Source organism: Callospermophilus lateralis, unplaced genomic scaffold (genome assembly GCF_048772815.1).
Source record: "Callospermophilus lateralis isolate mCalLat2 unplaced genomic scaffold, mCalLat2.hap1 Scaffold_2226, whole genome shotgun sequence".
NCBI lineage: Eukaryota > Metazoa > Chordata > Mammalia > Rodentia > Sciuridae > Callospermophilus > Callospermophilus lateralis.
Genome location: NW_027513150.1, coordinates 69329 through 94678, shown reverse-complemented (window position 1 = coordinate 94678; position 25350 = coordinate 69329). Strand labels below are relative to the sequence as shown.

Sequence of the window (25350 nt, the reverse complement as noted above, 5' to 3'; positions counted from 1 at the left end):
GACCCACCTCCTCCAGCCACACCCTACTGTCTTTGGTTACCACCCAGATAATCCATTCAACTGGATTAATGCACTGATTAAGTTAAGACTCTCATCTAAATGTTCTTGCATTGTCTGGCTTTTGGGGGACACCATATCTAAACCAAATCATATATGTATTATATTTTTTTCTAAAGAATAATAATACATAAATACAACCTTACAGGATCTTCTTATAGAATATTGAAAAATTCTGGATTTCTGAACTAGCAAGTTTGGATTTGGCACATATGGGCATTTCTTGCCTTGTTTTTATTATTTTTCTTTGCCTAGCTACATAGCCACCATGAGCCCAGGGAAGAAAGGCACAGACTTCTAACCATTGATATGATGTGCTGTGGGTAATAGCCCCAAAAGGTTATGCATTAAATTCAGTGCTGGATGAGAACCTGGTAGATCCTGGTATCCTGTGTGCTGTCACTTCAGTTATTGTGTTGTAGACTTGTGGAGAGTTCCATGGAGGTAGGGAGATAGAGGTTGCCCAGGATGATGGCCAAAAATTATAGAAGGCAGGAGAGTAAGGGTCAGGCTGGCAGCTGTATACCTTCTAATATGGAGGTTGTGGAGGGCTATTCTATTTCCGTTTTGAATGTCAACCCTAGATGAGCTTTTTGTTGTTGTTGTTTGCGTCTGCTTGCTGCCTTGAGCTTGTGCCCATGCCCATATGGTCTTTTCTAACTGCAGTACCATTTCCTAATCTCTGCTATCCTGTCTTGCCTTTCCTTCAAAGGTGGTTGAAGTATTCATCTTTCCTTGCTCGTGGCTCCAAACATAGCAGTTCTACAGTCCCCCCATATCCACAGGACATATGTTCTAAGACCCCAGTGGATACATTAAATCAAGGCTAGTTATGAACACTATGATTTAATGCATTTTCCATTTTAACTAAAAACTTATCACAAATGGTGGCAGTAACTTTTACAGTTTGAGGTGTGACAGCAAAATTAGCATGAATTTCTTTTTCCTTCCTCACAATTTTACAGATAGAAGATTAGTTCTTACAATAGTTCTTAGCAATCTTGGCACATTTTTTTTCTTTTCTAAGAAGTTTCACCTTTTCACTTAAAGGAAGCAGTTAACACATTCTCTGGCACATCTGAGAAGCCAGCATCACTACTCTTGTGCTTTGGGACCACCACTATTAAGTAAAATAAGTACAGCAATACTCTAACAGTCCATCTGATAACCAAGAGTACTACTAAGTGACTAATGGCTGGGGTATCATATACAGCATGGATACACTGAATGGTTTACATCCCTGGCAGGATGAAGTGGGACATTGAATCATCACATTACTCAGAATGAATAGTGAGGCCACATCATGCCACTTGGACCAGCGTGCAATTTAAAACTTATTTCCAAAAATCTCCATTTAATGTTTTTGGACTGTGGTTGACCACAGGTAACTGAAACTATAGAAAGCAAAACCACAGATAAGGGAGGAACACTGTAATCACCCTTTACTCCTGGGATCTCTTTATCTGTATCTGGGTTTCCCCATTTATCTCTTTCTACTGGGCCTTATTATTTTTTTCCTCATCTTATCTCCCCTGCTAAAGACTTTAATTACATGCTGATAAGGCCAGAGTCATTCATCTTTTTATTTTCCTCTACTGCAGTGAAAGGATTTTCCAGGATTCTGTCAGTGTTGAATGTGTGGTCTGGTATTTCTGAGTATAGCCAGTACAGTGATCTGAGATTTCATGTCTCTGAGATATTTAAAATGGTAACTGAACTAATGATTTGATTTAGTCAGCTTTTTCACTGCTGTGACTAAAGACCTGACAAGAACAATTTTAGAGAAGGAAAATGTTTATTTGGAGGGCTCATTGCTTCAGTCCTTGACAGCTGGCTGCATTTCTTGGGGCTCCAGGTGAGGCAGAACAACATGGCAGAGGAGTATGATAGAAGGAAACAGCTCCCATAATGATCAGAAAGCAGACAGAGACTCCACTTTCCAGATACAAAATATATATACTCCAAAGGCATGCCCCCAATGCCTTATCTCTTCCAGCCACACCCTACCTGCCTTCAGTTACCACTTAGTTAATCCCTATCAGTGGATAATTCACTGAAGTCTCTCAATTATTTCACCATTTAGCCTTCTTGCCTTGTCTTACACATGAGCTTTTGGGGGACACCTAATATCTAAACCATAACATGATTGAAGGAAAACCACTTGAGAAGAATGAATTTCTGTTGTTTTAGCAAAGGAAGTAGGAGGCATTTTAAAGTGCAATTTTGGGGTGTAGTGAGGGAGGGGGAAGCATAGGAATTAGTAGAGCCAAGGCATGGGAGAGCCCTCCAATGGACATTGGATACAAATCCCTATGACCAAGAAATGAGGATTCCTGTTTTTTCCAGATTAGCACAGGAAACTGAGCAAGAAGTCAGAGATGAGTTCACTCAATTTGCAATGCAGAAATATTGTCTTAAATATTTTTGCTTGTATGTTTCTCTGACTTGCTCAATATTTCCCATCAGAATTCTCCATGTTTTCCAACCAAGCTGTTTGTTGTCTTTCTTCTTTCTTTCTTCCCTATCAAAAATAATGAAACATTAAACATGAAAAGCCAGTTGTCACACGTGGGAGTCTTATGGCTTGAGGTTTTTAATATTTGTGTGAATTTCTCATATATATCCATTACCCTTTTCTCTAAATTTAACAGCTATTCTAGAGTTAGAGGTTTTAAAACATTGTCCTTTATTTTAGTTTGCTTTTGTGTCACTGTTAACCAAGTACATGACAAAAATAATTTGAGGAGGAGAAGTTTATTTGGGGTTTGATTGGGTTTATTGGGTTTCACAAGTTTCAGTCCCTAGAGGTTGACTCCATTGCTCTGGACCCAAGGTGAGGCAGCACATCATGGTGGTGGTCCAGGGGAGAAAAGCTGCTCAGCTCATGGTGGGGTCAGGAAAGCAGATGAAGAGGGAAGAGGAAGGGAACACAGGAAAATGTGAACCTCTGGGGTACACCCCCAGTGACTCACCTCCTTCAGCTTTGCCCTCTTGCCTATATTTACCACCCAGTCAGTTCATTCAAACTAAGGCGGACTGATGAGTTCGCAACTCTTACAATCCAACAATTTTACCTCTGAATGTTCCTGCATTAACAAAGGAGTTTTATTTAAACCATAACAGCCTTGTTTTGCCTTATTCTACTTTTATTTCAGGAGGTCATCACACTAGGACCTATAGGCCAACCACTGTGTGTTTTTGGAAAAAAAGTTTTATTGGTACACTGCCATGTTTGTTCACTTATATATGTTACTCAAGGTTGGAGTTGTGTAGTTTCAACAAAAACATATGTTGTCTGTAAGGCTGAAAGTATTCACTGCCTAGCCCTTTTCAGGAAAAGTTTGTGGATCCCTACTGTGTATATTAAATTGTCACTTCATATTTTTTTCTCAACCCCCACCACGATCATATTTTCTTCTTGGTTCGTTCTTCTATAGTGTTTATGTCACGACAGACCCAATCACTCAGCACATCCCACCAGCTGCATGTGTGCAGCCCTGTCCTCCTCAGTGATTCCCTTGCCTGGCTTTCAGTGTGGATGATCAATGAGTTTCTGCCTTTACTCCTTCAGTGGAGGGGTAGCTGGTGTTGACCAGATGATCTTGTTATCGTAACCAGGTATCAAGTTAAGTGCATTATCTGCTCAACCTCTTGGCAACTTAAGAGCAGAAAATGGTCTTTTCCTTATTGAAGAAAAGGAGACATAGATTATTAACTTGTCTCAAATCTCATGACTGGCCAGTATGAAAGTCTGGATATAACCAAGGTCTGTCTGACTCCAGAGGTCAGTTCTTACTTCTCCATTGGGCCAATATCTCATCAAAGCCAAGCCCTGCTGCACTCGAACTAATGTCTGTGTTTGGCTCCCCTGTGTCATCCACCTGGAGAGCTAGAAACTCCTTTGTTGCTTCTTTTTCTTATCCTTCTTCTTACTTTTACATCTTAAATAGCATTATTTAAGACTCTTCTTATTCATTCCTCTCTTCTGTAGAAATCTTAACCATGATTCAACCTTGAAGAACCAACTTTATGTAGAAGACTACTAATTCATAACCTTCTTTTCTTTGTGAACTAAATCATGGGACTGATTTTTGTCAGAGCTTCACCCACTCAGTCTTTCTTATTGATCATTGTGATTTTCTCAGTTATCCCCCTGAACTTTCATTTCTGCCCTAGAATCAGTTTCCCCCTGACCTCAGGGTTTCTGTTAGGGCAACTTATTCTTCATGTGCTAAGATTCAGAACAAAGTGGTCTTGTATCCTTTTTCCTTCTCCATCACCTCCCATGACTCATTCTGTAACACCTTGTGTCTTCATCTCATTGTGTTCCACTCTGGCCACTTCACCCTGGCAGTTTTCACAATGCCTTTTGCTTAGCTTGATATCATAGCTTCTTTCTAACTGTGCTTATTGCTCCAGGCTTGGATTGACAGACTCTTGGGGTACTCTCTCCTCTTGACCTTCTGTTATGGTCTGAATGTGTCCTTACAAAATTCACTGGGAATCTAATACCCATTGTGGTGGTATTAAGAACTAGGAGTGAGTAAGACATGAGGGTCTGCTCTCATGAGCAAGATTGGTATGCTTATTAAAGAGGTTGAAGGGAGCTACCCTCCATTTCTGCCTCATGAGGATGGAGAAACAAGTGTCATCTTTGAGCCTGAGAGAGAACCCTCAACCCCAGATCTGCTGGCACCTTGATCTTGGATTTCTCAACCTCCAGGATTGTGAGAAATAAATTACTATAATGAAATATCATCGGGTCACCTAGTAGGTCTCTGGCCTCACATACATTCTCTTGAAAGTCAACATTTTAATTCTAGAGTTACTGTTTGTAGAAGGAGATTAATAATTGCTCTTGGTTGTAGCCTATATGGAAATCTACACAGTCAGCAGCAGTGTTCTGGTTATGGGAAAAGGACTCAGGTGATGAAGGGCTGTGATTCACTGCTACTAAAAAAATTCAGTAAAGTTCAAGGTCTTTAGGTCTAAGTGTAACTCATGAAACTTACCTCTTACCTGTCAGCTTCTCTGACAATGTAAATAAAAATTTAGAATTACAGCAAATACAGAACTCTGCACAGAATCACCTTATTATAATAGGCAATTACTTATTATAATAGTCAACAGAACTCAACCTACAAGGTAAAAGCTTACTTTCCTTTTGTAATTTCACACAAATTTTGATTGAAACACCTTTACAGCAGAATGATGCCTAACATATTTATTATTATTATTATTATTATTATTATTATTATTATTATTATTGTTGTTATTGTTATTATTATATGAATACAATGAATGTAGGTAAAGAAACTAAGAGTAACTGATTCAAGTTAGTGTTATCTGCTAAAATGTTTGATATGATATGAAAGTACTTAGATTTTAAGATAATGTCAAACTAATTATAAAAGAAAAGTTAATATGGGAAGTTACAACTGATTTCAACTATTATAAATTTTCTTCTTGAGTTTTCTTTACAGTCAATTAAAAGCCACATGGGAAATTATGTCTACTTGATTTCTAGTCCTTTCATAACCTTTGTCTAATCTTGAGCCCAAATTTATATACCATACTTTGCTTTTTGGAAATTTAGTTACTGCTGAAAATTAATTAATTAGTCTTTAGAGAACAAGACGTGTCACCATTCAAAAATTTCCAATAAACTCTGAAAGCAATTCCAAAAGAAGTGCCCTGCAACATGACTACAAAGTGTTGGGCGCCTGAGGCAGATTCCCAGAGCCAGCCTATCCCCCCTTCCCCGTCCCCAATAGGGTTCATATACAACTCAATCAATCCAGCACCACAACAATTATATACAGCTTAACTCAAATCATCATCTCAATGGTTTGCTGGCAGCACTTTTCAATCATTCCCTCTGGCAATATGCCAGGGTCAATCTGACTCAGCTGTGACTCTCAACAGGTTCCAAAAAAATTTGTGCTGTTTTAAGTCACTACCATTGTGCTAATTTGTTACATGGGGATTGAAAACTGACAGTTACTGGCATTCTTTTTTAAACATGGGGAAAATTGAATCCCATGGGGGAATTCCTCTACGTTAGGTCCCTAGGCCTGGGAAGATCCCACCTAGATTATCTCTGCCCTCTGGGAGCTTCACTGTGTCTTCTTGCTTCTGCATGGAAGGGAGCTTGTGTTAGTAGGCCCAGCCCCCTCCTGCCAGAGATCTTGATAGTTCTGAGCATCTCCCCTGTCCTGAGGTCTGTCCCTGTCGGTTCCCACAGGCCACTCTCCTGCTGATGAGACAGCCCAGTTCCTTGTGGGCCCCTGTGGATGCCTCATGAGACAGAACATGTGCTCTCATCTTGCTGAGGTCATTCCTTTTCCATTTTCAGCTTCTTCTGGGGTGGCTGAAGGATCATTCCAAGAAGCTCCCTGGTGGCTCTCTAAAAGGACTGAGAAGACCCGCAGGCATAACTTGAACTCCTGGTGTTGAGTGCTGGGACCTTTCCATCTTTCTGAGATTGCAGCAAAGGGCTGTACTGCTGCACCCCTTCAGCTTTTTGTGCTAACCTCCAGAGCAGCTATCTCTTATTTTTAGCACCTTTTGCCATCTGTACAGGATGAGGATTTCCCACATTGACAGCTCTTTCCTCAGTTTCTCCCTCTCTCTCCCTATCCCCAAATTTTACTATAAATATAAAGAAGAAAACAGTTTTCACTTCAACACTTTGCTTAGACATCTCCTCAACCCAACTTGTAAACTCACCAATGACAGGTCCTACCTCCTAAAGGACTACAGGGAACTATTTTCCTAAGCTTCCGGCCATGGTGGAACAAGGGTCTCCCTTCCTGCTGTTCCAATAACATAAGGCTTTCTTTCTTCTGAGCACTCCCTTGCAGTCCTTTTAGGGTCCATAGTTATAGCAGTCTTTAAAGCAATCTAGGCTTTTAAAATTATTATTATTCTCCTCAAAATTCCAGCAGCCTTGGTTTATCACCAGATTCCAAAACACTTTGCACATATTTGAGGTTTTCTTATGGTAGCATGGCTGGTACCAGAATTTATATCAGTGTTCTGTTGCTACCATACCTATGATCACAAACTTAGAAACTTAAAAAAGGACCCACTTGTTATCTTCCAGTTTCTGTACACCAGACGTCTAGCAGCACTCAACTGGGTTCCCAGCTCAAGGAGTCACAGCAGGAACAACTGAGGTCCCGCTGGCCTGTTTCCCTCACGAACATCAGGTCCTCTTCTAGGCCCATTCTTGGGACTGGCGGAATACAGTTCCTTGCAGTTGCAGACTAAGGTTCCCGTGTCCTCCTGGGTATTTGGGCAGCAGCCACTCTTGGCTCCTTGCAGCCATTCTCCAATCCCTACTTATGGTCCCCTCCATCTTCAAAGGCCAGCAACAACAGGGCAAAATACAGTTGAACAAAGATTCTCCTTGACAGTCACCCCCAAGGTGGGGTTTAGTTCTATAACCTTGCTTCAACTGGGACTTTATTTCATTTACTTTCGTGTGTGATAAATGAGCTCCTGATATAACCCCCTACCATGAACTTTACCATGATGGTCCCTGCTCCCATCTGAGCATATTTTGATTATGTATTTCTCTCTACAGGTTCCCGTGTGGCATCCAATGGCAGCACCTTGGTTCTCCTGAAGTTCAGGAACAATGCCAGGTTTCTTTTATGTAACTTGTATACATATCCAAAAGTCCTGCTTTTTTCTTATCCATCACAAATTACAGACTGAAGTGCTAGACACTTATGTAATTGGAATTTCTAAATTCTTCCAGAAGCAAATAATGAATGCACATAAAAATAAAAGTAATAAAATATTCTTCATTGATTTCACTTTAAAGTTAGCCCAATTAAAATAACAACAGGGATTATAAAATCAGTTCACTACAAAAATTCTATCAAATAAGAAATGTATCTTGAGAAGATTTAACTGATGCCAATTATTAAGTTACAGCAATTATTAAATTATTTTTGCCAAATGCTCATATGCTTCAACATATTTTTAAAGCACATTAATTAAGCAAAAATAATATCTGCTTTCTTCTTTGAGGGAAGCTCCTTCTACCCATGATCGCAGAAGATTAAAAACTATTTGCTTTTAACCTCCTCAGATTGAAAGAATGTAATCAGAGACAGAATGACAAATTGATTAAAATAAAAAGATTTTTATAAAACTTGAAAAGTATTATCATCTTGTTATGTATTCATTCATATGAATAATGTTCCATTTGAGGTAAAACAAAATATTTTCCAAAAGTTATAAGTTTCTGTTGAACTACTATATTTCAAGTTTCTCAGCCTTAACTTCTGTAAAAATCATGTTATATTGAATAAAAATGCAATTTTTAATAAATACAGAATCTAACACTGAAAAAGGTACAGATGGACAAATGTTTTTATCTTGTGGTTTTCCTGTTTATTCGTGTTAAACAGTATGTAGAATTAAATCCATAAAAATGGAAGCTGTTTGAATCAGACCATCCTGATTCTAAGGTAACACAGAAGATCAGCTTTCTTTATAATGGACAGAGAACTGGTATATGTGTGGTTTTGGTTTTTCTCTGGTGGGGAATTTATATGAAATATCAAGTTTTCAAAGGTTTCCATTTGTGATCTTTAAAAAACATAGCTGTAATTTTGTGAACCTTATGCCAATAGCAGTGGGATTTGCCCCCACCTCTGATGCTGAGCTGTCCTGGTCAACTGCCTTGACTTTTATAAGATGTGATAGGGAGCTATGTGGGGGGTTTCAGATTCTAGACCTCACCAGCTTTCAGAGCTTTTCACAACCTCCTTCCCCACTGCCCCCAGCTCTTGAGGAACTCTGGACCCCCAGAAAAAAAAGAAGACCCAGTACCGAATTTTAGGGTCTCTCAGCTGCTAAACTACACATTCAGCGACCTCCCCCCGCCCAGGGCAGCTGCATGAGGGAGCCCAATATGCATCAGAGCAACCAGTTGGACACAGCATGGTAAGAAGTATAGATAAGGGTTGTTTTCAGCCACTAGGCTTCAGGTTAAGGGATTCAGTGCAGCTACAGAGTACAAAAATCTAATCCTCCACCAAAAGCTTGTACAAAAAATGAGTCCTCTTTCAAAAGCTCCACTTTACCATAGCCTTCTTTAGCAAACTGCTGTATATGAAGAGATTCTGTACCATCATTTTAATGATCTTTTTCTATTCAGTGAGTCAAAAGGAGGTAATATTACGTTCATCATTTTCAGAAAAATGCATTAGAGAATAATATTAATAGAAAAGATTATTTTTATACTTTGAAAATTTGTAATTAATTTCACCTATTCAAAAATTATACTTAGTGTATTTTTATCTTTAAATGAATTAAAATTTACAGTATCATTTTATCAGTGTAAGAGCTCGCAGGCTTCAACCCATCTTCAATTTCTCAGGGACAGACAGCCAATTCTGCAGGTAATATTTCCTCCATTGTACTGTCATGGATTTCTCCTTTTTCTTGAGAATATTTTTTCTCCTTGGCTTAGAGGAATGAGAAAATCTATTGGGGTAAAATTCACCTAGACCAATATGAGAAATGGAGCCCACCAGTGGAAATCTAGGCTCCAGCTTGAGACACAAAAGCCTCCTGCCTCAGCAGAGTGCAAACCAGAGTGGGGCTGCTGCAGGGGCCCCACAGGTCTTCTGCTGCCGACTCTGTGGGCCTGGTTTTTCTTTATTCCAGAGGGTTCCATCGTCAGTGGAATGTCTTGGCCTTCCTTAGTCAAGTGTACAGAACCTTCAGGTTGGAGGTTTAAAAGTTCTCATGAGGAAAGATTCCCCCTCTGAGAAATGCGTCATTTTATGTTTACCAGGTGTGGACTCAAACAATTATAAATCTGTATCCTCTACGCTAAACGATGATCACTCACAGTGATGATGAAAGAAAGAATGACTATTTAATTTAATAGTTAGTATTAAATAAAATGAGATCCACACATGGAAAATCAAATTTCTGTTACTGGTTCCTAGAGCATTGTCTTATCTTCCACCACTACAGCTGTGACGCTGGTCTGTAAGTCTGTTGAGTCATTTTTATTTTCTTATTTATAATATCTGAATAACGACTGACTTGTTTTACCGATTTCTTAAAGTTTATTTACATAAATAGTAGTTCTGGATTTCATTTATTTAATCTCTTCTATTATTAGTAGGGGAAATTGAAATATGCAATAAATACTACTTCCCCTAGAGAGATTGTTATGGCTCTTGCTATCCCCAGTCTGATAAGTGCATATATTCCTAAATGTGCCCCAACTTAAGTAGAAGGTGGTGCTTCTAACTCAGCTGTAACTTCCGACAACTGTCAGTATTCATTTAAGACAAATGGTTTCCCTTTTCAATCAGCGAGCTATCCTAATTTTCATGTGACACTAAAATATTTAGTTTAGATTTACACACACACATTTTCATTAAAATACATTTAAAAAAATCTTCAGTCATCTAATCACCATCTGTTTTTCTACTAGATTTTGCTCTTATCATTAAGATTTCTTTATTGATTTATTGTTATCTGATTTTTCCTTTTTCTTGAGAATGTTTTTTTTCTCCTTGGCTTAGAGGACTGAGAAAATCTATTGGGGTAAAATTAACCTAGACCAATGTGAGAAATGGAGCCCACATGTGGAAATCTAGGCTCTAGCTTGAGAAACAAAATCATTGTGACAGAAATAGGTTCATTTTAGCACAAAAATTTCATCCTTAAATTTAGATATTTTTCACTTTATTTTATTTGTGTATATATGTATATGCATATATATGTGTGTATACACACACACACACACACACACACACACACACATATATATTTTAATGAGGTGCAAAGGATAAAACCCAGTGCTTCACATGTGCTAGGCAAGTGCTCTACCACTGAGCTGCAGCCCCAACCCCTAAAGTTTAGAATTTTTCAATGAGCAAAGCAGAATTACTTGACGAATCTCAAATTAAAGGCAAACATTCTTGCATAGGCCAAAAAGAAGTAATATTCATTTACCTCTTTGAGATCATTGACTTTCTCAGGTAGAATTTTCCCCCAGTATCTGAAAGTCCAAAAGGTACCTTGCTACCTGTCCTACCACCTATCTCACTATCAGAGCCCCGCCTGGCTGTCTGGCACTCCTTCCCCAGGATGCACTTCAGGATGGACAATTTGGGGAATCACATGCATGCACCACAATCCGGTTCCTCGGCCTCCCACTGTCCTTCCCTGGGCAGTCCCCAGCCTGGCTTCCTCTGGCTCTCTGCTTGCCTATTTCTGCTCCACCATGCTGAGCTACATAGAATGGCAGAAGAGAGACATCAGGGTGGTTTCTGATGGCTTAGTACACCATATAAACTAGGCCTCCCTAACTTCTTGTTGCCCAAGAGAAACACTCCCTCATGATCAAACCATTGTTTTGGGGGCTCTGTTACCCATACTCAACATAACCTCTAACTATGTTCCCAACCTGATGCCCTCTAGTCCCTGAGAATTGCATCACAGTCATTTGAATTATGTCATCTGCAGTTGTGCAATATCCAGCCTGTGCAGTTATCTGTGGTGACCCTATACTGTCCCCAAACCATGAAGCTCTTAACATTCAAATATGACTTCACCTTAAAGTAAATTCAAAGACATACTCCTTCCTGAAGGACGTACAACATAGCTCCTTTTTTATTACTATTATTTCATGTGTTCTCTTACATTTGCTTCTTTCTTTCTTTCTTTCTTTCTTTCTTTTTTCTTTCTTTCTTTTCAGAAAGGGCTTAGTCAAATTTAAATAAAAAGAAAAAAGACAATTTAACTCCCCAAAGCAAGGATTATAAATTAGGCCAACTGAGAGTGCTAAGAAATATGGGAACCTAGAAGAAATTGAGGAGTAAAAAATGTACACGTTACACCAGGGGGCCATGTAACGTCCAGCCTAACTCAGACAAGGTGAAAGGAAACATTCAGAGAAACTGAGGACCCTGCATGCCACTCTTGGTGCTGCTGGGCCCTAGGCCCCATCTGAGCCATCACCACAGGGAAATGTGACAGTACCCTGCCACCTTTGTGGGATGGAAAACATGGTCTCCCAGGAGCCTCTGTGACCTTAGGAAAATGTCTCACCCCACAGACGCTGCCTTCCAATTTATTTTTGCGTTTTCCAGAACATTTTAATAATTTCCAAATGAATCTTATCGACCTTCTCGAGGTCAACAGTGCTAAGGCATGCCTATTGAACAAGTTATGGAGACTTGGGAAAAGGAAAGAAGGAGGTATGGTTTTAGAAGAGCAGAGACTAAGGACAAGAAATAATCCTTTTTATTTTCTTGGGAACTTGTCAAGTTAATAATAAATTATGCACAACAAGTGAGTAATTTATCTGATTCACAGAAATCTCATCAGAGAATGCATAGTAGACATAATAAAAATTATGAATGTCACCTTAACAAATGACATTTACCATTAGATTCAAAGTAGTATAATTATATGCAATTATTGTTATTATTATATATGACCACATGACACGGGAGTCAGGAAAGCAACTTGTTACTAAGTCCGTTTCTGATAGTCTCAGATACTTCAAATATAGTTCAGAGAATACTCATGTGTGACATTTATCAGTATGAGGCACCTGATGACAGGCTGAGGGAGATGGCTGGCATTAAGAGGTCATTTAAGCTACACAGAAACCTGTAGTAGAAGAGGTGGGAAAATCAGTTCTGAGAATCCAGTGAATAGACATACATTAGAAGATTCTAATTTCCTTTTTAAAATTCCTTGCTGTATACAAGGAATGGACAAGAATGTGAATTCATGTTATCATGTGTACTATAGATGTAATTTTGGGGTTTGACTGAGTTTTTGCACTAGCTTAGGTGTCTAAGGAACACAGGTAAAGCGTTGTAATCAGCTACTTGATAATCATCGCTAGCAAGTCTTCATCTTGCTTAGCTGGTAATTCTGCAAAATGAATCATATTTGGAGGTTCTTTTAATTTTTTGAAGGAGAGGCTTTTTTCTTTCACATTTTATAAGTAAAGACTATTTTAAGACATGATTTCAAGAACAGCACTGAATAAAGCTGGCACCTATTTTTTTTAAATGTGAAATTTAAATAAGGGTTCTTTCAAAAGAGTATTTAAGAGAGCAACACAGCTGGCTATCCCTATCAATACACTTATCATGCCAATCAAATCTTTTCATGGTCTAGGTCTCCCTCAAGACCAATCAACATAACTAACAGAATGCACATGTTTGTGTAGATAAGGCTCTTATTAATATTAGCATTAAATCATCTGGGATGAGTTTGATAGACCTTCCTTGTCTTAGTTCCAGCGTCTGCCATGTTTAATAGTGTGTGAGAGGACAGAATTTAAATTTGTGGGGAAATATGAAAGATGGCCAGTGAGAACTTTTTTCCTGAACCTTTTCAGATTCAAAGTAACTGGAATACTGTGCAGGGTGCTATCTGAAAATAAGTAAGTACACATGGCTTGATATGGGAGGTGGTACATTTGCACCTCCAAGCAGTCCTGGGCTTGGTCCTAATCAGAGAAGCTTGGAAGGCCACTGACACTGTGTGTCACAGTCACACACTGTGTGACTCTGGGTGTCAGCCTAGCGCTTAGCATGCTGTGGACTGCTGCTGCCACTCTCCACACACATGAGCCCCACTGGGCTGCTACTTCTGAGACCCACTGGTACATGTGGAAAATCTTGTGAGGTTTGTCTGAAACATGTGAAATAGAGATGTTTTTGCCTACAGCGGAGCGGGAAGCAAGTATGCTGAATGCTTTTGTACACTGTGGCCCAGTCGGAAAGCCTGCTGGGAAAGTTCCTGAAATCACTCTGTTGTGAGTAAACCTATGGATCTACTAGTTAAACTGGAGGACTAACACAAAGCCTCTACATTTTCATGCATTTCATTCAAAATCATTGGCACTCTAAAATCAGATTATTCACCTTCAGCAGCTTTAAAGTCTTATAATGACTGAAAACTGAGCTTACAAATGAATTGAAATTTATCTCTGCCAAAAAAGAGAAAATCAATGATCTCTATGAAAAGAGAATAAACTTTATACAAAAAACTAATTTTGAAATGTATAATTGTACTTTGGGATACTTGAACTTGTGGGGAGGATCTTTTGATGGAACTGCTGCTTCTAATAGGAAAAAAATATATTTGGGGCTGGGGATGTGGCTTAGTGGTAGGATGAATGCTAGCACACAGGAGGCCACAGCTTCCATCCCTAGTACCACAACAACAACAACAACAAACTATATTTTGTACACAAATGTGCTAAAATTGAGATGTCAATCTGTGCAGTCTCCAAATTTGCTTAAGTTCATCAAAGCAAACAAATTTAAAATATATGTTGAGCTTCCTCTTGTAAAAATATATGTTGACATGTGTAGCTCTAAGTGGATTTTAAAAAGACAATTTCTAGGGAAAGATTTAAGCTGAACATTTTGTTCTTCTTAGTATAAAGAAACCAGAATGGAGAATATATTAAGCAGAGTTTGCTTTGAACGTAGTAGATACCTTCCTACAAACAGAGAAAAATTTTGATTTAAGATTCTATAGAGAAGCAGTAATTGAAGGTGTCAGTAACTTCAAATTTATGCAGTTGTGAAGATAATTTCAGGAAATCTTATAAAGAAAAATAAGGAAAGCCATATGAAAAAAAAAGGCATTTTTCAGAAAATGCCAGTACCTACTATTGGAAAAAATGATGGCTAAGAAACTGATTAAACAATGTGAATAGTAGCAGGAGTAAGAACTCTGCTCATGCTATTTGTAGCATGCAGGTAATTAACAAAAAGAAGTATTATAAAATTGTTATTATTAAAGCTTTTCTATTGAGGAAAGCAAAAAGCAATAAAAAATGAAATAAACTATTTGTATGTGAAATAAACTTTATTTATTTATTTTTATTTTTTTTTTAAATATTTACTTTTTAGGTATAGGTGGACACAACACAATGCCTTTATTTTTATGTGATGCTGAGGAACGAACCCAGGTTCCGCCCGTGCTAGGCAGCACTCTACCGCTGAGCCACAATCCCAGCCCCTATTTTTTGATATATACATTTTTTTTTAGCTGTAGATGGACAGGATACCTTTATTTATTTATTTATTTTTATGTGGTGCTGAGGATTGAACCCAGGGCTTTACACATGCGAGGTGAGTGCTCTACCACTGAGCCACAATCCCAACCCTGAAATAAAATTTACTTAAAGTAAAAAATTAAAATTCTAGATGGGCTGAAAATTATTAACAGCTTAGATGTAGCTGATGTTACTATAAACTGTATTCCATGCTGGGGGATAGTTATTAGAAAGGCCCACCAAACCAAGTTTCTGGAATTTCCCCCTCAGGTAGAAACTATTTTAATTATCACACTAGCAAGTGGCTTAATGGAAATGAAATGTGATATACATGATTCTCATTTAAAATTTTCAGTAAACATATAAAGTGACAACTGTGAAACTGGAGTCAATCAGTGTTGCATGACAAACTAACTCATGATTAAAACTGCTCAATTTACGTATGAGGTGCCAAAATGCATCCTGCTATCATGTATAACTAATTAGAACTAATAATATATTTTTAAAAACTGCCTAAGCAAGCAAAACTACACTGAAATTTCACTTTACTCCAGTTAGAACATCAGCCATAATAAATGGTGGACAAGATGTGGAGAAAAAGGAACACTTTTATACTGTTGATGGGATTGTAAATTAGCAGAACCAGTATGGAAAATTAGTATGGAGGTTCCTCAAAAGATTTGGCATGGAACCACCATATGACCCAGCTAAACCACTGCATAGTATTTATCCTTAAGAATTAGTCATACTACAGCTACAGATGCATACCCATTTTATAACTGCTAAATTCACAATTGCCAAACTATGGAACCAGCCAAGGCGTCCATCAGTGAATGAATGAATAAAGAAAATGTGGAATGTATACACAAAGGAGTTGTTTTCAACCAGGAAGAAAAATGAAATCATGGCATGTATAAGAAAATGAATAGAACTTGAGAACTTAGGTTAAGTGAAATAAGTCAAACTCAGGAGGTCAAAGGTGGTATGTTTTCTCAGATATGTGAAAGCTAGAGAGGACAAAGGAAAATAAAGGTGTGTGTGTGGGGAATCTCATGTAAATCTATAAATCGAGAGAAGGTATCTGTTGAGGGGAGGGAAGGGGGGTAGGGAGCAAGCGATAAAAAGGACAAATACTGGTTAATGCTCCTGGCCAAATTGTTACATTGTGTTCATGTACGAATATGTGACAACAAATCCCCCATTATGTACAACTATAATGTGCCAGTAAAACTATTAAAACAAATAAGCTGTTTAAATCATAATTTATAGTTTCATGAAATCAACTTTCATCTAATTATGGAAACATTAAACTTGACTTTCATTTTGGTTGTGTTCTGGAAAAAGAACCACCAAATTAAGGGTACATAAGTTAAAGCTAAAAATCAAGCCTCATGCCATGAATAAGCAATATGGGAGAGTAAGCACAAGCAGGTCTATTGGGTTGTGTTTCTACTTATGTATGCTTGTTATACTTTGAAATTCCTAAAACCAGGGAGACTGGCTTGGTATTTTGGGAAATATACTGGAAAATAGGAGAACTTTTCATTTTAGCAAAAACAATAAAAATAATAAATGCACCACGCTTCCCGCTCCGTCGGTTGACACACACCTATTTTCCCAGCAGAAACCCGGGATCTAGACCTCGGGAGGGCGCAGGGCGAGCCAACAGCGGGCGCATCCTGCACGCAGCGAGGTGGTGGGCGGCGCTGCAGCGGAGCGTCCCAAACTGGCCGGAGGGCGGCGGCAGCCCGGCAGCGTACCCCAACCCCCCCCCCCCCCCCCCCCCCCCCCCGCCCATCCCTCGTGGAAAGGCGACCAGGCCGGAGCGGGGCTGCGAGCTCAGTGGCCTCGGAGGCGAGCAGCGAGGGAGGGACGCGGCCCGCAGGACAAAGGCAGGCTCACGGCCGAGGGAGGCCGCGACTACCAGACGCCCAGCGGCAGCGGGTCCCTAGCGGTCCCCGCCAGGGTCCCCGCCAGGGAAGCGGGGAAAGGCCTCACGGGCGGGGCCTGTGCAGCCCAAGGGGACCTGCCCCGGGCGAGCGAAGATAGCAGGGCCATGGGGGCGGGGCGCTCGCCGGCGAGTTAGGAAGGGCCGACGCCGGGGGTGTGGCCTGTCCGGCGGGTGAGGCCGGTCTGACGGCGGAGGCGGGACCTCGAGGGCGGGCGGGGCCTGGGCGGGGCCTGGGCGGGCGAAGAAAGGGCGGGGCGGGGCCTAGGAGCGGAGCTTCCGCGGCGCGGCGGAGCAGGAGGGTCCCAGCTGCCCTAGACAGTCACTGCCCTGGTGGCGGCGGTGGCGGCCGCTGGTAGGTGGCGGTGAGGAGCTGCATGGCCCGGGCTGCTGGGGCAGCGGAGCTGGCCATTGCCGGGAGCCAACAGGCGGATTTGCAGCTGGGAGCGCACCCCAAGCCGGCAGAGGAGGCAGCTGCAGCCGGATCCCAGAACGCTGCTCGGCGGTGTGTCGCGCAGCCAGTGCCTGAGGCGGCGGTGGCGGCGGGGCCCCAGGTACCCTGGGGCGGCGGTGGCGGCGGGAGCGAGGCCCTCCCTTGGTCCGCAGCGCGCGGCTGCTGCAGGGCTGGCGGTGACCCGCCTCCCTTCCGCGCCACCTCCGCTCTGGCGCACCCCGCGCCGCGGGCCAAGAGGGTTGGGGGCGCCGCGCTGGACGCCGGCCGCGGCACTCACAGGGGCTGTTAGGACCTCGCACCCTCCTGCGGACACACCCCAGGGGCGGGGTGGGCGGCGGCGGGCGTGCCTGACTCGGGGACCGCGGTGCAGGGCGGGGTCTCTGCCAGCCGCGGTGGCCCGCGTGTCAGACCCGGACCCTTTGGGCTGCCCCGCCGGCGCCGCTGCCCCGCCCCCGTGCTCGCAGGAGTTCCCCGCTGCGCTGAGCGGGAGGTGGCGTCCGACCCCGTCCTGCGCGTCGCCCTTGGTGCAGCGTGGGGAAGGAGTCACTCTGTAGTGTGTTTGATTCATCATTCATTGAAGGGATCCTCGTTTTTCCTTTTCTGTTAACCAGTTCCCATCCAGCCGCAACCCTGGTGTTCTTTTCCTAGATTTTTTTCCAACAAGGAAGTGCGGGCGTCCAGTCAACAGCCCCTGACTGCCATGCAGGGCGGGCTGAGAGCGCTTCCTTGGAGGCGCTGTTCCACGAAGCTAGCCTCAGAGCCTTCTGGCCAAAATGAAGGGTGTCACTCCATCAAGTGCGTCAAGTCTCTTTCTCTCCCTTCCTAGGGTGAAAAAGTTTCAAAAATCGATATTAAATTATTAAAATCTGGCTGCCTAGGAATTACAGCCATAGAAGAAAATAATGCAAAAGGGAAATAGAACGAGTATCTTTGAGGGGTAAGTGTCCCAACTTCTTGAAAGCCAGAGATGAGGTGTATGGATTTTTCAGATTGATGGGTGAACTGTAAATAAGCTTTTTATTATATGGCATTTTGCACTAAGATATTTTTGTTTGTTTCGTTTTAGTTACTTATGGAAATTGTGGATTACCTGGACATCTTAAGACCCAGGAACCCGTTTATTAAGAATCTGCTGTCTTGAAAAATGCATTTTATGAATGCTTTGGATTAAGAAGGTGTAAAAAGTGGTTTGTCATGTCTGCCACATAAGAGATAATCTGAATCAGTTCCCTTGCAGTTACCCAGATGCCTAAAACTGGCAAGAACTAGTACTTGGAGTGGTCATCCTTCAACAGGAAATACAGAGCTACCTATGTACTATATAAATGCTATCTCTTTGATGACGTTTAAGATAATGGACAGCTTTTCTACATCTGATTTTCATACACACAATTAACACTGGAATTTGGAGAAGCATTGGTTATATATTGAAAGACTGAGTTTTCTCTTTTTGAGTTTTCCATATTTATTATTTCATCTGTATGCTTTAAATCTCCACAGTCACATAAACTCCAGACATAACAATGGAGCTATATGACCCATCAAGATATACAAAAACTATTGGCAAGCTTTGAACCAGTTGTTTTTGCATCTGTTCACAATTAATATATTCTCTGCTAATCTAGAATATGGAAGCAACTACAGTCATGCACATTGTATTGATAAATTGTGACTGTTGAATTTTTCTGTAACTGGTTGCTTTTGTCATTCAAATGCAAGTTATGTCCAAATGGATATAAAGACTATGTTGGTGTACCAAGCTCCTAGCCAGTGTTGAAGATAGAAAACCTATTATGACTAATCCTTGGGAAGAAAAAGTCTGCAAAATGGACCAAACGAGTTTACTGCTCAGGAAGCAGTTTTACTGTAGGGAGTGGGTTTTCCACAAGCTTCAACATTGCCTCCAGGAGAAATCCAGCTGCTGCAGTAGTGCTGTCAACACACCTTCGCTTGTGATGAATTCTGGGAATAACCCTGGTGCTGTCTCAGGAAAGGCAGCTGCCTGGGGTGTGTTGTTGGTAGGAGGGCCTGGTAGTGGCAAGACAGCCCTGTGTACTGAACTCTTATGGCCAAGTTCACCTACAAGCTTGCAGAGAGGTTTACATCACCAGGCTTTGGCCTTTCATTTCTGCAAAGCCCAGGACTCTGATACTTTGTGTGTTGGAGGGTTCGTTAGAGGTCTGGTTGCCCAGATATGCCACAGTGGACTACTCCAAGGATATGAGGACAAGCTACGAGATCCAGACATTCAAAGCCGCGTACAGCCTGGGGAATGTGAGAGGAACCCAGCAGAAGCATCCAAAAGGTAGCAGCAAAGAATGTCATAGTGTTTAGGTTTCTGTGCAACAATTAATGATTTTTAGCTAGTTTTTTTTTTTGAGGTACTTTTACTAGTGCTGTGCAGTTGGGCTTAATCTGTGGTTGTGAGTACAACTGTTTATTTTAGTATGGGAAGAAACAGAACTTTGTGATGCATAGTATATAGATTAAAAGTAAGTCTTAACTATTGTCGTTTAATAACAGAATGTTCCGTTTCTAACAGTAACTGTCAGTGGTAAGGGGAGTCTGTTCTTATGATAAAGAAGAACAGTTAGCTGCCTGGAAACCAGGCCTCATTTTCAGGGAGGATGAACTATCTATACTATGAGCTGAAGTAGAAGAACTCTCAGTGTAGAAGCCAGTACCTTTTGTTTATAGTATATTATTTTTTACATGAAAATTTCTCCTTAAAAGACATTATAGGCATTGAGAATCTGATTAACTTATTGAAAAGTTGAATTATAAGTTTATGTGATATTTATAATGTAGTGAAAATTTTGGGATTATTTTAGTGCTTTTAGTGAGTGGTGCAGAGAACATTTTTCCCCCTAATTTTAGTTAAGCATTTGTTCATGGTGAGTGGACTGATCTAAGCAATTTGCTTTTTGAAGTGACTGCAGATTCAGAATCTGCTCAAGAAAACATAATTTCTTGAGAATATGATTTTTGCCTGTCACTTCCTTAGTCATTGTGAAAGTGGCAATTGGTTATTGTGTGCTGGCTGTTGACTCCCTTCTACTTGAATGACTCATTTTGCCACACACCTTTTTCTCCCCATATTAACTAGGCTTTAGCAGGTAAAAGTTTGTGCCTCAAGGATTATGGAACACTGTGCACTGGAGGTTTGTATGAGTGTGTCTCCTGGATGATTGGAACAGTTTTAAGTAGCTCTGAAAAGGGGGATGCTTGTTTTTATGGTCTCCTCAAATCTAGTGTCATGAAATCTATAAAGTTTGAAGGCATATTGATAATATTTAGTAATTATAGCAAACAGTATGTTGGTCATTGTTCTAAGAGTTTTATAAATATTAAACCATTTCATCTTCATAATGTTCTGTGAGGTCATTCCCATTTACGTATGAGGAAACTGAGGGGTGGAAAGTGAAGTAAACTGTCCAAGCTAGTTAAGTGGCATTTGAAATATCTCTCTCCATATTTGTAATAATAGGTTTCTTTTAAGGACTTGATGAAAAGAGGAGTGATGTAGAAGTTGGTGTGCAGTGAAGTTGGAGAGTGAGGGCTGGTTCACAGTGTGGCTAAGAATGAGGAATGATAGCGTAGAACTGAAAGTTGTGAGGGGTTATTAAACTCACAGATGTTAGGGTCTGTAAACAAGTCAGAATGGCGCCTGGCATTTTGCAGAGGAAATGGTTTGTGAAGTAATGCCAGAGAGCCATTAAGTGTGAAGATTCCTTATTGGTTGACTGCTGTATCTAGTTTATGTTAATTAAGATATGCTGTGTGGAATGTATATATACCCCTCCTGTCCTACAATAAATGGCTCCTGCTCCTGCTGTATCAATGTACACAAGTTGTTCATCACCCCCCGGTTATTTTACTGCAGCCGGACTGCAGCACACAGAGTCTTGCTTTTGAGAAGTATAGGACTCTTGGGGCCATTTAATCTGTCAGTGCAGTCCAGTGGAAGTCAGGGTTCATCTTTTGGTCATCAGAATCAGGCTTAAAACTGTTACATCATTCACCAGTCTATGAGGATGTCTGAGTTAATGCTTGTGGCACGGACGGGAGATGGCAGGTGTGATGGAGCGGGTCCATTCTGCAGTCACTGTGATTGAGCCAGTGAGGGAGTCTTGAAAATGAAACTTTCCCTTTTAGGAGACAATGATCTCTACACAAATCATCTTTTATTACTTTTTCTCAAGATAACCATCAATAGTGAAGACCTGAGTTTTAATCTCTTTGTCATCAGTAAGTTCATAAACTATTTGGATGACACCTAAAACAATTACTTTCAAAGAATTCAAGAATACCCTAATTAATTAAAATTATATAATTTTGTAATTTATTGGAATGCATATATAAATTTCTAACACCTAAATGTTTAAAATCCTGATAACTATATATTTTTGATGTTGTAATACTTAAGCATACCTCTCACTATAGAATCACTGATTTTTCTAAAAGAAATTTTTCTCTTACTCAGTTGTTCCTCATATTTTCTTTTTCTTGTGTAATTTACAGTTATCATCTAATTGAAGGGAAGAAAGAAGCATTTAGAGCTATGTGTGAAAACTGCACCAGCACTGCTTTTCTGATTGACAGTAGGTGCTTTTCTTGATAGTGGGTGCTAATCACTTTGTCTTTCCATCTTATATTTCCTGTGTCTACACTTGCTTGCCCTTTTACCACATTAACCAGTAAGAATTCCCTCACTGGATGCTGCCCCTCCATCCTGGATTTCTCACCTTCCAGAATGGAGAACTGAATAAACCTCTCTTGTTTATAAATTCCACATTCTCTGATATTTTGTTGCAGAAGCAGAAAATTGACTAGGTCAACTGACTTCTTCAATAGGTCCTTCAAGGAATTTTAATAGGAACATATTCTATCAGGGCATGTATAGTTGTAATTTGATAGCCAGACAGTGGGACAGAGGACCATTGTTTTCAAGGAGTTGTGGTATTTTGATGGAGATAGAAGTAGCTATGTGATGAGATGAAATATAAGCAAAGATATGCAAAATCTTTTTTTCACTTTAAACAAAAACAAAATCCAAAACCAGCTTTTATATTGTTATTTTCTTAACATTTAAAATCTGATAATGTTGATAGTTCCACATAGTCATGTGAAACAATTTATTAGTAGTGAGAAATTGATAAAGAAAAAACCCTTATTCTCAGATATACTAAGCTGGGGGAACTTTCAAAGAAGTGATTTAGTAATAGATGCTTTTTTAGCCACTTACTTTTTTTTCAGTTTTTCTTTCTATTTTTCCCTGTATTTTACTCTTAATACTAGGTGAAACACATAATATTGTATGCTGACTTCTTACATGCAATGATATGACTGTGTATTAACATTAAGTACCAACTTGCAGAGTTCCATTTTCCTGAATAACAAAGAGAGGTAAAAGGAATTTCATATTAATCTAGTTCCATACTGTCATGTTCCCTTCTGACTTGGCACAGTATGACATTTCTTAGATTTAGTTGTCATGAAATTTTTTTTTAATATCAATTATTATTTTTTAAAATATTTTTTAGTTGTAGATGGACACAATAATTTTATTTTATTTATTTACCTTTTTATGGTGCTGTGGATCAAACCCAGTCCCTCATATGTGCTAGGTGAGTGTTCTACCACTGAGCCCCAGCCCAAATATTCTTTTAGTTGTTGATGGACCTTTATTTGTTTATATGCAATGCTGAGAATCGAACCCAGGGCCTCACACATGCTAGGCACGTGCTCTACCACTGAGCCACAACTCTAACCCTAATATCATTAATTCTTAACCAAAAATATTGAGAGCAAATGCTGTGTGTTTTTAAGAACAGTTCATAAAAAAATTTCATACAATATTATGTGTTTCACCTAGTATTAAGAGTAAAATATAGGGAAAAATAGAAAGAAAAACTGAAGAAAAAGTAAATGGCTAAAAAAGCATCTCTTACTAAATCAGGTGAGCTGTGTTAGGTTGATTTCTGTGGGAGATCCAGCAGTGAGCAGAGTAGACAGAGTCCTACCTTCATGGAGCTTGAATTCGTATTTCTGTAGAGCGAAAATAGCTAAGGTAAATAAGACACATTAATTTCTGTTGTTGCTTTTTCATTGTATTTTTAACTAATTTTGGAGTTTGATGATTTTTCCAGTTCTGTTGTTAGTGGAACACGATCACGTTCTTGGACTGGCTTCTTCCATTCCTGCCCCTTCCGCTTCTGTTAGGGCCTTGTGTATCTTGTTGGATGGCCCTTGTCTAGAGTTGGCTTAGAGGGGAGCCCACTGGTGACCTGGGACTGCAAGACGCCTTCCAGTATCCAGGACCTGGGGAGGGGCTGGAGGGTGCCTGAAGGCTGGGTCTGGTTGGAGCTCCGGGTGAACCTACTCTTGGGCCTTGAACCCTGGGGTCTTTGTGGGAGGTGTCTGGCACAGAGCTGGAACTCCCGACCCTCACCCTGGTCATGTCAGAGCCTGTGTTCATTTCAGGCCAACATCTGCAGGACCAGGAGTGAGTCTTCTGTGTGTGGCATGGCTTCCTGGGTCGCCCTGTGGAGTAGGAAGAAAGAGTGTCTCCAGTGCACACCATATGAAGCATAGACAGAATGAAACTGTGATGACAATTTAAGATCAGTTGTCTAGGTTTTGAAAGTTCAGCAGGAAACTCGAGTCCATGGTGGAAGGCAGCGTGGCTTGGTAGGACAAGATGGCAAACTGGGAGACCACCCTGACACTTGTTGTGTCAAATAAGAGTCCCTCAATGATGGACTGTTCTTTCCCAGCTTTTTATCTGTTTCTGTAGCATTGATGGTTCTTCACTTTTCTCTCTCTCGACTTCTACCTTGAGTTGTCCTCGCACCCCTTCTGTTAGGCATATGTTGTATCTCGTACCCCTTCTGTTAGGCATATGCTTCTTTATGACATCATTTCTGATGAATTTTTTATATGGACCCTCGTGCTTTGTGTGGCACTTTACATACCATAATGCCAGCTGTCCTCTGAGGGAGAGCAGCACACAATGCTGCTGCCCACCTAGACTGTCACAGCCTAGCTGAAAGAATGCTCAAATTCTTCATGTGCGCAGCTGTCTTACTTCATGAAGCAGTGCTGTGCTGCTGAGAACATTCTCAAGCATCCTTTTAAACCTGTACTAGGAGTAAAGGAGGGAGAGGTGCTGCAGCCCACTTGCTGGGGGCCAGGTTGCTGGACCCTGGGGTGTGCATTTTTATCTTCCACTCTGCGACATGCCTCCAACTGCCCTTGGAACGTCTGTCCATTTATGGGCTTGTAGTTGTGTGTATTGAATTTTCATTTTTCCACTAGACCACCAGCTTTTGCTTTGTTGTCAGGTTCTGTGTGTTGTGAATTTCTGTTCTGTTTGTGTTGTAATCAGGATAGTAGTGAATGCATCCAGAATCCCTAATGCCTAATAATTATGTTCTTTAGTTCTCTTATGGAATTTTCATTGCTGATTTTTGTAGCTTCCATTTGTTGTTGGAATTCTCCATCTTTCACCCTTTTATATACATCTATTTTCTCCAATATTTTATTCACAGTTATTTTAACCTCTGGGTAATTTCTCAGCCTATATTAATTATCTTTTTTCTCTAGATTACTAATCTCCTATTCTTTGCCTTTTCCTATCTAACAATTTTTTAATTGTATGTCAGATGGTGATAGATGATCACGGTGGCAGAGAAGGCTTTCCCCCTCCCTGCTTGGCCAGGCTGGTGAGGAACTGGTGCAGGTGAGAGCAAGCTGGACTGGGGTCCTTACTGACCTTGGAAAGGCCTCTGCTTCCTGTCTGTGCTTGGCGTGGTT

The 25350-nt window shown here is 40.6% G+C and overlaps 1 pseudogene; it reads left to right on the top strand.

Moving 5' to 3' along the window:
* Window positions 1-19328: 19328 nt before the first annotated feature.
* Window positions 19329-19844, top strand: LOC143386573 (ankyrin repeat domain-containing protein 50 pseudogene; annotated as a pseudogene).
* The last annotated feature ends 5506 nt before the right edge of the window (window positions 19845-25350 follow it).